Here is a 9822-nt window from a genome sequence, read left to right as displayed (position 1 = left end):
TGACTGTGGCTTTGTAGTAGAGCCTGAAGTCAGGCAAGTTGATTCCTCCAGTTCCATTCTTCTTTCTCAAGATTGCTTTGGCTATTCGAGGTTTTTTTTGTATATCCATACAAATCTTGAAATTATTTGTTCTAGGTCTGTGAAAAATATGGCTGGTAGCTTGATAGGGATTGCATTGAATCTGTAAATTGCTTTGGATAGTATTCTCATTTTCACTATATTGATTCTTCCAATCCATGAACATATTTCTCCATCTATTAGTGTCCTCTTTGATTTCTTTCATCAGTGTTTTATAGTTTTCAATATATAGGTCTTTAGTTTCTTTGGGTAGGTATATTCCCAAGTATTTTATTCTCTTCGTTGCCATGGTGAATGGAATTGTTTCCTTAATTTCTTTTTCTACTTTCTCATTATTAGTGTATAGGAATGCAAGGGATTTCTGAGTGTTGATTTTATATCCTGCTTCTTTACTATATTCATTGATTAGCTCTAGTAATTTTCTGGTGGAGTCTGTAGGGTTTTCTATGTAGAGGATCACGTCATCTGCAAACAGTGAGAGTTTTACTTCTTCTTTTCCAATTTGCATTCTGTTTATTTCTTTTTCTGTTCTGATTGCTGTGGCCCAAACTTCCAGAACTATGTTGAATAGTAGCGGTGAAAGTGGGCACCCTTGTCTTGTTCCTGACTTTAGGGGAAATGCTTTCAATTTTTCACCATTGAGGATAATGTTTGCTATGGGTTTGTCATATATAGCTTTTATTATGTTTAGGTATGTTCCTTCTATTCCTGCTTTCTGGAGAGTTTTTATCATAAATGGATATTGAAATTTGTCAAAGGCCTTCTCTGCATCTATTGAGATAATCATATGGATTTTATTTTTCAGTTTGTTAATGTGGTGAATTACATTGATTGATTTGCGGATATTGAAGAATCCTTGCATCCCTGGCATAAAGCCCACTTGGTCATGGTGTATGATCTTTTCAATGTATTGTTGGATTCCGATTGCTAGAATTTTGTTGAGGATTTTTGCATCTATGTTCATCAGTGATATTGGCCTGTAGTTTTCCTTTTTTTGGCATCTTTGTTGGGTTTTGGTATTAGGGTGGTGGTGGCCTCATAGAATGAGTTTGGAAGTTTACCTTCCTCTTCAATTTTCTGGAAGAGTTTGATTAGGATAGGTGTTAGCTCTTCTCGAAATTTTTGGTAGAATTCAGCTGTGAAGCCGTCTGGTCCTGGGCTTTTGTTTGCTGGAAAATTTCTGATTACAGTTTCAATATCCATGCTTGTGATGGGTCTGTTAAGATTTTCTATTTCTTCCTGGTTCAGTTTTGGAAAGTTGTACTTTTCTAAGAATTTGTCCATTTCTTCCACGTTGTCCATTATATTGGCATATAATTGCTGATAGTAGTCTCTTATGATCCTTTGTATTTCTGTGTTGTCTGTTGTGATCTCTCCATTTTCATTTCTAATTCTATTGATTTGATTTTTCTCTCTTTGCTTCTTGATGAGTCTGGCTAATGGTTTGTCAATTTTATTTATCCTTTCAAAGAACCAGCTTTTGGCTTTGTTGATTTTTGCTATGGTCTCTTTTGTTTCTTTTGCATTTATTTCTGCCCTAATTTTTAAGATTTCTTTCCTTCTACTAACTCTGTGGTTCTCCATGTCCTCCTTTACTAGTTGCTTTAGGTGTAGAGTTAGGTTATTTATTTGATTTTTTTCTTGTTTCTTGAGGCATGCCTGTATTGCTATGAACTTTCCTCTTAGCACTGCTTTTATAGTGTCCCGCAGGTTTTGGGTTGTTGTGTTTTCATTTTCATTCGTTTCTATGCATAATTTGATTTCTTTTTTAATTTCTTCTGTGATTTGTTGGTAATTCAGAAGAGTGTTGTTCAACCTCCATATGTTGGGATTTTTAATAGTTTTTCTCCTGTAATTGAGATCTAATCTTAGAGCATTATGGTCAGAAAAGATGCTTGGAATGATTTCGATTTTTTTTTAATTTATCAGGGTTAGATTTGTGGCCCGGGATGTATTCTATCTTGGACAAGATTCAGTGAGCACTTGAGAAAAAGGTGAAATTCATTGTTTTGCGGTGAAACGTCCTATATATATCAATTAGGTCTAACTGGTCTATTGCGTCATTTAAAGTTTGCATTTCTTTGTTAATTTTCTGTTTAGTTGATCTGTCCATAGGTGTGAGTGGGGTATTAAAGTCTCCCACTATTATTGTGTTATTGTTAATTTCCCCTTTCATGCTTGTTAGCATTTGTCTTACATATTGCAGTGCTCCTATATTGGGTGCATATATATTTATAATTGTTATATCTTCTTCTTGGATTGTTCCTTTGATCATTATTTAGTGGCCTTCTTTGTCTCTTTTCACAGCCTTTGTTTTAAAGTCTATTTTATCGGATATGAGTATTGCTACTCCTGCTTTCTTTTGGTCTCTATTTGCGTGGAATATCTTTTTCCAGCCCTTCACTTTCAGTCTGTATGTGTCCCTTGTTTTGAGATGGGTCTCTTGTAAGCAGCCTATAGAGGGGTCTTGTTTTTGTATCCATTCAGCCAGTCTTTGCCTTTTTGTTGGGGCATTCAACCCATTTACGTTTAAGGTAATTATTGATAAGTGTGATCCCATTGCCATTTACTTTATTGTTTTGGGTTCAGGTTTATATGCCCTTTTTGTGTTTCCTGTCTAGAGAATATCCTTTAGTATTTGTTGGAGAGCTGGTTTGGTGGTGCTGAATTCTCTCAGCTTTTGCTTGTCTATAAAGCTTTTGATTTCTCCTTCATATTTGAATGAGATCCTTGCTGGGTACAGTAATCTTGGCTGTAGGTTATTTTCTTTCATCACTTTAAGTATGTCTTGCCATTCCCTCCTGGCCTAAAGCATTTCTATTAAAAGATCTGCAGTTATCTTTATGGGAATCCCCTTGTGTGTTATTTGTTGTTTTTCCCTTGCTGCTTTTAATATTTGTTCTTTGTTAATTTGATTAATATATGTCTTGGGGTGTTTCGCCTTGGGTTTATCCTGTTTGGAACTCTCTGCATTACTTGGACTTGGGTGATTATTTCCTTCCCCATTTTAGGGAAGTTTTCAACTATTATCTCCTCAAGAATTTTCTCATGGTCTTTCTTTTTGTCTTCTTCTTCTGGGACTCCTATAATTCGAATGTTGGAGCATTTTATATTGTCCTGGAGGTCTCTGAGGTTGTCCTCATTTCTTTTAATTCATTTTTCTTTTTTCCTCTCTGATTCATTTATTTCTACCATTCTATCTTCTATTTCACTAATCCTATCTTCTGCCTCCTATATTCTACTATTTGTTGCCTCCAGAGTGATTCTGATCTCATTTATTGCATTATTCATTATATATTGACTCTTTTTTATTTCTTCTAGGTCCTTGCTAAACCTTTCTTGCATCTTCTTAATCCTTGTCTCCAGGCTATTTATCTGTGATTCCATTTTGATTTCAAGATTTTGGATTATTTTCACTATGAATATTTGGAATTCTTTCTCAGGTAGATTCCCTATCTCCTCTTTGGTTTGGTTTGGTAAGCATTTCTCCTGTTCCTGTACCTGCTGGGTATTCCTCTGTCTCTTCATCTTGGTTATATTGCTGCGTTTGGGATGGCCTTTCTATATTCTGGGAATTTGTGGAGTTCTCTTTATTATGGAGTTTCCTCTCTGTGGGTGGGGTGGTATCAGTGGCTTGTCAAGGTTTCTTGGTTAGGGAGGCTTGTGTTGGAGTTCTGGTGGGTGGAGCTGGATTTCTTCTCTCTGGAGTGCTATGAATTGTCCACTAATGGATTGTGAGATGTCAATTGTTTTGGAGTAGTTTTGAGCTGCCTGTATAATGAAGATCAGGGGTGTGTTCCTGTGTTGCTGGAGAATTTGCATGGTATGTCTTGCTCTGGAACTTGTTGGCCCTTGGGTGGTGCTTGGTTTCAGTGTAGGTATGGAGGCGTTTGATGAGCTCCTATTGATTAATGTTCCCTGGATTCAGGATTTCTCTGATGTTCTTAAGATTTGGACTTAAGCCTCCTGTTTCTGGTTTTCAGTTTTATTTCCCGTCTAGTATTCTTACCTGGAAAATCTCATGGACAGAGTAGCCTGGCAGGCGACAGTCCATGGGGTCACAAAGAGTCAGATACAACTGAAGTGACTTAGTACTTATGCACACATATGTTGTCTCACATACATGATCATGATTTTGGAAGTATTTAAACAATTCTACTTAACTTGATAAATTAGCAGAACTTTAGTATAATAGATGACATCGCAATTTGAAAACCTCTCATGAAGAGAAAGATGCGTATACATGCTCAGTCATGTCTGACTCTCTGCAACGCCATGGACTGTAGCCTGTAGCCTACTAGATTCCTCTCTCCATGGAATTTCCCTAGCTGGAAAAGTGGACTTGGTTACCATTTCCTACTCCAAGGGATCTTCCCTTCCCAGGGTTTGAACCTATATCTCTTACATCACCTGCATTGGCAAGCAGATTCTTTACCACTGATGCCACCTGGAAAGTCATGAAAAGAACATATAATATTGTAAAAATAATTCATGCAGAAAATCCAACATATCTAAACTAGATTATTATATATCTTCAATTGTAGCACTAATACTTTAAGTTCAAAGAGATAAACTTATACTATATCAGATAACTAAAATTTTGCTTATCAGTTTTTATACCTTGAGACTTTTTATAAATATTTCATACAGAAGATATCCTTAAAATAATTTTAATCTCAGTGTTACTCAGCATACTAAAATGCAAAATAAGAGAGATATTTTTAGGAAGTTTATTATTAGAAGAGATATTTTGATAAATTTTCCTTCTCTGAAAAATATCTAACTAGATCCATTAGTCACTGAAAATTCTAGCATCTAATTAAATATAAGAAGTTAGTAATAGACTTAAAAGGATGAGGGCATCAGACGGATACAGAAAATAGCTTCCTCATTTCAGTCAACTTTAGACGTGCTTCTGGGTGAAAATAGAGAAAACTTCTTTAGCAATCTTTCTCTAAAAACACTGATAGATTTTAAAACATTATTTTACAGTGTGCTTGCTCTTTTAGTGGAGTAAGATGGGTTGCAGAATAGCCACACCCTACAACATGGTAATAGTCAATCTTTGAAGACTTGGAAGCTAAGGATCATAATTCGCTTTGGTGACAGGGGCAATGTGAAGAGTCCTGTGGTCACTCAGACCTAAAATCTGGGTCTCCATTAGGCCGTGTTCTCAAAGGGAGGGGATTTTTAAAAGTCCTGCAGAATTGCAGAAAAAAAGACTGGTATGTTTAAATTTGTACTCTGTGTGGGGCAGAACATATGAGAACATGTGCTAATGTTCTGGAGAATAACCAGACATCATCATTTAAGGATGGACCCCCAAATTTATATTTTCTGTGTTGCCTGAGAAATTCCAATTTAAAAAATTAAAGTCTGGATCACACAGAGCCCAGGCATAAGTAACCTAAAACCAAAAACCCTCTAACAGAATTTGCTTTCATATAACATGTATCAAATTATTTTTAAAAGAATGTTAACAAGGAAAATAATGTGCTAAATCACTTCAGTTATGTGATCCAACCAGGGATCCAACCAGGGTCTCCTGCATTGTAGACAAGCGCTTTACCATCTGAGCCACCAGGGAAATCAGTGGTAAAGAACCCGCCTGCAAATGCATGAGATATATGAGAGGCGGGTTCCATCCCTGGGTTGGGAGGATCCCCTGGAGAAGGGCATAGCAACCCACTCTAGTATTCTTGCTTGGAGAATCCCACAGACAGAGGAGCCTGGCGGGCTACAGTCCATGGGGTCACACAGAGTCGAGTTGGACAGGACTGAGTGACTTCACATTCACTTTCACTTTCACTTTTGTTTACCACTAGCGCCACCTGGGAAGCCCTGTAAGGAAAATAATATTCTCCATTAAGAGTTACTAAATGCTTAAGAAAAAAATATCCATCGTGAATCATACCTCTTTCTTGTCAGCAAAGATTTTATTAGATGAGACTTTGGGAAAGCAGTGGTTGATAAAACTGGGGAAGGATGGCAGGTGGACAGTAAAAACCACTGGGAGATTCATTAAGCAACAAACTGCATCAAATATTGCAGTGACAGGGAAGGGTACGATTGGTTGGTAGGACTGAGGACTGAGCATGAGATGGAGCAACAGAGCCACAGTGAAGGAAGTTTACATGAAGTTCAGGTGTCAGCTAGTCAAGCCAGTCCAAAATTAATGTCAAGCAAAAAAGTATATCAGCCCTGTCAATGGAATTTGAAATTTTGACAAAGTAAGAGATTAATGAACAGCATAGCAAATTATTAAAAGTGAAATAGACACTGCTGAGGAGAATATTAAGTAGAAGATAGATCATTAAAAAAAAAAAAGAAACAAAAATAGTTATTTAGCAGAGTAAAGGCCAGGGTGGGTAAAGTGAAAATGTTAACATGTGTTAGCTGGCATTCCAGAGATAGCATCTGAGATATTTCCTCAAATGGTAAACAAGATGCATCTTCATATTCAGAAAGAACAAACAAATAAACAAAAAAAAACAGGCAGAATCCATAAAAATAAGTCAACTCCTAGACATATTTATGTAAATCTGTTGAACACCTAACACCTATATGATTAGGAAATCATATAAGCCCTCAGAAAGAAAGAACAAATAAGAATGAAATATCAGTTAGATTAAAAAGTAACATTACTTTTTTTTTTAAAAAATGAGGAAGCCAGAAGACATTTCGTACAAATCTGTACAGATAAAATCACTTTCAACCTACAGCTTAATACTCAGATAAAAAATAAGGGTAAAAGTAAGATATTTTGAAATTAATACAAGCTGACTTTGCTACCAAAAGCTACATATTAAAAGAAAGCATAAAGTTATGATTTGCAGAGAAGGAATATAATTTCAAATGAAGTTCTGTGATGTAATAAATACACAAAGAAAATTCCACTAATAGGTATATCTGTTTAATACATAAAACATTACAGCAAATATATAAATAAGATTAAAATGAATTAGCCTTAATATGCTGAACACTTTATGAAATACATATTTAATAAAATGTTAATTGTAAGACAAATTTAGCATCAAGTTAGACTTTTAAGCAAAAACTTATCCAAATTTCTGGAAGGATCATTAACAGGGTAGAAACATAAATTCCAAATTAATCAAAAGATGACAGGAAAAGTAAAATAAATAATGTCAAAAATGAGCTATAAAAGTAGCCTAGAGGCTTCCATCCAAAGCCAATGATTCATTGAACAAAAAAGATGCTGTTTTTTTTAATTGAAATATATTTGACATATAACAGTGTGTAAATTTAAGCTGTACAACATATTAATTTGATACATTTTTATATTGTAATATAATTGTCATAGCAATAATTAGGATATCTAGCATGCAACACAGTTATTTATTTTTAGTGTTGGAAAGTTCTAGACTTTTAGAAAATTTTATTATTGTAATACGGTGCTGTTATCCATACTTGCTATTCTGTGCGTGAGATCTGTAACTTGTTGTACTACTTTTTGCAAGTTTTTTCCCTTGAACAGCAGCCAGCCTGTCCCTCCACCTCCCTGTCCCCTTGTACCACTTACATGTAGAATCTAAAAAACTAAATCTTTAAAGACACTGAGAAAAGATTTTGTCAAGTATTTTCTAAGTCATGAAGAAACAAAAACCTTGCTGTTAGGAATTCTTTTCAGTTCTGTGTGTGCTCAGACATTATTATAAAGTCATCTTTTATCCTATGCCATCATAATCACAGCGACTTTATAGAAGGTCATTGTTCTCTGAAATTGTTTATGTTGAAGAGGAGAACATTATAGCTTCTCGATTCTCTCTTGAAAACAGGCAGATGCTGATGCCTTTTTTTTCTCAGTGCCTGCCCTTTTTAGTTTCAATTTAAGAATAAGATTGGCTCCCCTTAAAGTCTGTTATTTGGGTCTACCATGAAAAAAGACACATAGAGCAATGTGGGCAAATAGAAAACACAAAACATAATCACAGAGTTGTAAATCAATATAAAAGTAGCCAATTCTTGAAAGATGATATCAGTTGAATTCAAAACCAAAGTTATATCTTTTCTATAGCACAGCTACTTACATTATAAGAACATATAGAGCTGAACAGTAAAAAACAAAGAAAATAGTTATATGATGAAAATACTGATACAAATCAAAGATAAGTTGATACATGTAATTTAATAATAAATAATCTTCAAAATGACATTACTGGAGATAGTCACTATTTCCCTATTAAAACTTTCAATTGAGCAGGAAGATATAGAAATAAAAAACTTGCAGGGGAATTAATAGGGATAACAACTGAAAGCAGGTTTCTGTCATAACAAAAGCCTAAAATAAGAGGAGTTGGCAGTAGGAGGCAAAATTTTTGGTAAAACTCTCACTTGTAGTAACTGAAAATGTGTATTACCTATCTGCTTAACCAGAAGCTCTGGGGGAAGTGGTTAGAAAACTGAAACCTAATGTTGTGTATTGACTGTTTTTGACCAGTTACACAGATGGACTCAGGAAAGAACTGGCCAGTTTTCCATTAGAAACAAAATGAAATAGGTCTTTTCTAACACCATTTTCAGAGGCTGTAATTTTGCTTGGAGAAAATGAGTGGGGCTTCCTAGGTAGCGCTGGTGGTAAAGAACCCACTTGCCAGTGCGGGAGACATGAGACATGGCTTTGATCCCTGCATCCGGAAGATCCCCTGGAGGAGGAACTGGCAACCCACAACAGTATTATTGCCTGGAAAATTCCACGGACAGAGGATCCTGGTGGGCTGCAGTCCATAGGGTCACAAGGATTCTGACATGACTGAAGTGACTTAAATGAAGTGAAGTCGCTCAGTCGTGTCCGACTCCTAGTGACCCCATGGACTGTAGCCTACCACGCTCCTCAGTCCATGGGATTTTCCAGGCAAGAGTCCTGGAGTGGGTTGCCATTTTCTTCTCCAGGGGATCTTCCCGACCCAGGGATCGAACCCGGGTCTCCTGCATTGCAGGCAGACGCTTTACCGGCTGAGCTATCAGGGAAGCAAAGAAGGCAAATAATTTAGGGGTTGATTTAAATCATTTAGAGGAGCTAGTGCTGGGCAAAATCTTTTATGTTCTACAAACCCTTTGATCTCTGAAAAACACAAAGTCTAAAGCTATTAAATGATTCCCCTACTCTGCCTAAATCTGAAAATCCTTTCAACTAAAGCTAGTCTGTATAAGGAATTGGGATGATTTCAAATTTCTGTATTTTTGACAGACAAATGCAAGATAGGTTTAGGTCAGGTTTAAATACTTGTCATTTAGTATTTTTGAGCTTTAACCTGCAACGGTTAAAGGTTTTGGTTTTGGATATTTACTTTTACTCCAGGAAATTTCTTAATATATAGCATGACTATGTGAATAACTTTTTTTTTTTTTTTTAGTTCAGTACTTCTCATAATGACATTTGATTTCATTGAAGAACTTATAATAGGCCATATTGGACATTTTTCAGATAATTTGAGAAACTCAATCTTGAATAATGTGTGAATTTTGGAGTAGATTTAATTAATTAAATTAATCAGAGGTCACACCTCTGATCCATTAGAGAGATTTCTAGTTATAAAATCTATACTCTTGTTCTAAAATGTGTGTATTCTCTCACGAGTTTCTGTTTTCCTCCTTTGTTCATTATGCCATTCATTTTCCCAGCTAATATTAATGTAAAGTTGTTAACTACCATTAATTTAGGAACATACCTAGACACAGAAATTTCAGTCCATTCCTTTCTTCTTACTCAAACTAAATCAG

At 35.6% G+C, this 9822-nt stretch overlaps 1 non-coding gene across 1 annotated transcript; it reads right to left on the bottom strand.

Moving 5' to 3' along the window:
- Window positions 1-8996: 8996 nt before the first annotated feature.
- On the bottom strand, window positions 8997-9069 carry TRNAC-GCA (transfer RNA cysteine (anticodon GCA)). The gene has a single exon. It is a non-coding gene; the product is annotated as a tRNA-Cys (tRNA).
- Between the last annotated feature and the right edge of the window lie 753 nt (window positions 9070-9822).

This window comes from Ovis canadensis, chromosome 10 (assembly GCF_042477335.2).
Source record: "Ovis canadensis isolate MfBH-ARS-UI-01 breed Bighorn chromosome 10, ARS-UI_OviCan_v2, whole genome shotgun sequence".
NCBI classification, from domain to species: domain Eukaryota; kingdom Metazoa; phylum Chordata; class Mammalia; order Artiodactyla; family Bovidae; genus Ovis; species Ovis canadensis.
Note: the sequence above shows the minus strand (reverse complement) of the source record. Positions and strands in the feature narration are given on the sequence as shown.